Source organism: Triticum dicoccoides, chromosome 2B, assembly GCF_002162155.2.
Source record: "Triticum dicoccoides isolate Atlit2015 ecotype Zavitan chromosome 2B, WEW_v2.0, whole genome shotgun sequence".
NCBI lineage: Eukaryota > Viridiplantae > Streptophyta > Magnoliopsida > Poales > Poaceae > Triticum > Triticum dicoccoides.
In genome coordinates this window covers 778,995,855-778,999,153 of record NC_041383.1, presented here as the reverse complement: position 1 = coordinate 778,999,153, position 3,299 = coordinate 778,995,855, and positions in this window count along the sequence as shown.

Genomic DNA, 3,299 nt, shown 5'->3' with positions numbered 1-3,299 from the left:
ACTCTTCAGATTCTAACATAGCCGTCTTCCCCTTGCATGCCTTATATAGAAGAATGGTGATTCAGTTATAAAACATGCTACAACAGAGATGGAATATGTACTAAAGAATAGAAAGGCATGACATATTGACATGTGTTCCCTCCATCCAGAAATAAATGGATGGGTCTAGGCGTATTTCAGTTCTAGATACAACCAGTTTTATCCATTTCTGCGACATTTAATCCGGACGGAGGGAGTATGATGTAAGAGCTAGGGATACGACAGGACAACACAGTAAAAAAACATTGAAAAACCCACTGCAGAACCAAAGTATTCAAACCCACTGATATGAGATAGTACACTCATGCAGCTTAGGATGCAAAACTACCAGGCAGTTTTCCTTACAAAAATCAACATTGTGGCCTTTAATCATACATTTTGCTACAACTAAATTTAGATCAGATAAAGGTTGGATTCATGCCGATTAACAAAATACATGTTGATGTAAAAATATAGTGATATACAACAGGTACTTACATCTACATTGGAGCATAGAGAATTCCTGCAAGAATCTTTCCTCATAAATGATACCATTGACGAAATTCTTCTATCTGTTAAGCTTATTTTCTAAAAGAGAGATGGGTAAGAAACATGTAGAAAATATGATCAGCATGCTATAAAATTTCATGATGCAAGGATACGCACACGCTTCTTATAATTGAGTTGACATATTTTTGCTGGACTAGAGCGGACTAGTTCTTTGGCCACTAGAATCTGCTTATTATCAGTAGGAGTTAGGTTTCTCTGTGCTGGAGCAGTATCTACAAAAACTGGAGTTGGTTTATTATCTCCTGGCGTTTGGATCTTTTGCAAAGGCCTTGTTTGTAACCCTTCAGATTCTAACATAGTCGTCTTCCCCTTGCATGCCTTGTATAGAAGAATGGTGCTTTAATTATAAAACATGCGATAGCAGAGAGATGGAATAGGTACTGAAGAATAGAAAGGCATGACATATTGACAAGTATTCCCTCCATCCGGAAAAAAATGGATGGGTCTAGGCGTATTTCAGTTCTAGATACATCCTTTTTTATCCATTTCGGCAACATGTAATCCGGACGGAGGGAGTATGCTGTAAGAGCTAGGGATACGACAGGAGAACACAACAAAAAAACACTAGTTGAATGTAAAACTATAAGCTAGCGGAATACGTACAGAAATAACTAAGGGAAAATACACATGTATGATTGGGAAAATAAGATGGCATTGCAACAGAGCACTATAACAGCACTTCAATGTAAAAAACATGGTATGGCAGACAAAGGAAGTACATACTGGTGAATAACAATGCATAAGATATTCAGAAGCATGATGTCCAAATTAAGCAGATGGCATTGCGATAGAGTAGAATGACAGTACTTGAATTTGAAAACATGTCATCATGAATGGAATAGGTACTAAAAAACAGGAAGGCATGACATATTTACATGCATGATCAGCATGCTAAGCACATGGCATTGCAACAGAGTAGATACACTCCAGGACATTATATGCATTTTGTACCCATATCACAGGCCAAGTTAGAGCAAGGACCTTGTGGGGTGAAGAGGATTCATCATCTTTATGCAAGTCTTCTGAAGAACTGCCTTTACATGTTCCATCATATTGGGTATCATTGACATCAAGTTTATTGGCCTTTACATTGCTCAGTGAGGTTCTTGTGGATATAACAGTGTGTGCAATTATATCTAACATGCATGGAAGACAACTAGTAGTTAGATTTATGTAATGAGTGCCTGTAGGAGATGACATAAATAGTGGGACTGGGGTTAACTAGCAGCAACAGGTCTCACAAACTAAAGGGAGAACACAGATGAATGCTATAGAATATGTATCGTTTGTACTCGAGATTAACTAGATGGCACACAAAAGTATTAAAGAACAACATAGGTAATACTAGAAGTGGTATAATACTATAATCACCAGCCTATGGGATAGCATTGGCTGATGGATGATAACTATGGAACAACGTTACCTAAAGAACAAGTATCTTAGCTGAACTATGGAACAATGTGAACTCCTGGACAAGACCCGTAAGAGATCAGCATGAATATACAGTGAAATGTGATGATCTATTTTCCATGCTTAGATGAATAACAACGCCATAAATGTTGCACACAAATAAGATGAGGGTACAACCTATCTGGCTGCCATCCATAGGAGTGAGCATCATGTGCTAACTTGTTGATGGCCCTACAGTTGTTGTAGCTGTCCATGTCGGGCACGTGCATTCGATGCAGGGAACTGTTGAGTGGGGACTATAGCTCCCTTCTGGTGTATGCTTCCCTTGTTGGAGCAGTCGCGGTGAGTCGGAAGACGGTATGTCTGACGATGCAGATAACACATAATGTTAAGAACGATATATCTCTTTGATATGAAGAAATACACTAAGAGATCAACAGCAAGGTACGAGAGTGGTCACACGTTTGTTGACTGAAGACTAAATTGGGGTCACATGATTTTATTTTATTTTGGTACTGTTCGATCTACGCCGGACGGCTTGATGGCTGTCTTGTGCCTGCCTCCACTGTCCATGGCCCCGGCCAAAACCCCGCTCCCCGCCTCACCGCACTGCCGTGGTTGCGCCGCCCCGGGCCAATCCACAAAGACTCCCCATCATCCAGATCCGGCGGCGGCAGTACCTTCAACCCATGCAACTCTAAAAGATAGCCATCTAAGTGTTGCTTCTGCGGCGAACTTGCGGCCCTGCATCCGTACGTTAGACACCAGCCAACCGGCAGCCTAGGAGCTCCGCCGCCTCGAGGGGTGATGCTTCCCATTGGGAATCGAATGGCCCAGAATAAAAAATCAGATAACTGACGCCTAAATAAAGTGATTTGATGAGGGTGCGACCTATCTGGAGGCATGGTGAAGTAGGCAGGTCCAGCTGCCGAGTCGGTGAGGCCGGCGTGGTTGCGGCGGCGACCGGCGGCAGGGAAAGAGCGATGTCGCGACAGTCGACATCGACGTGGAACCAGCGCCAGGACACTGGATGGATCCGAAGTTGGAGCCGCTCCGGCGCCGTGAACAACGGCGGGGGTGAATTAGCCCCGGTACAGTTCACACGGCCATCGTCGAGGCAGCACCAACAACACGGAGTAAGAGGCACACGGCCCAGTGCATGAGGGCAAATGGACAGCGTCTCCGGCATTTGGGAGGAGGGCGGCTGTGAAATTGGTGCAGTGGGGGTGCCATGGAGGTGGGAGTGAGGTTTCGCGACTCTGGAGAAGGGAGCTTCCCGGGGAGAAGGTGATTTGGCGCCC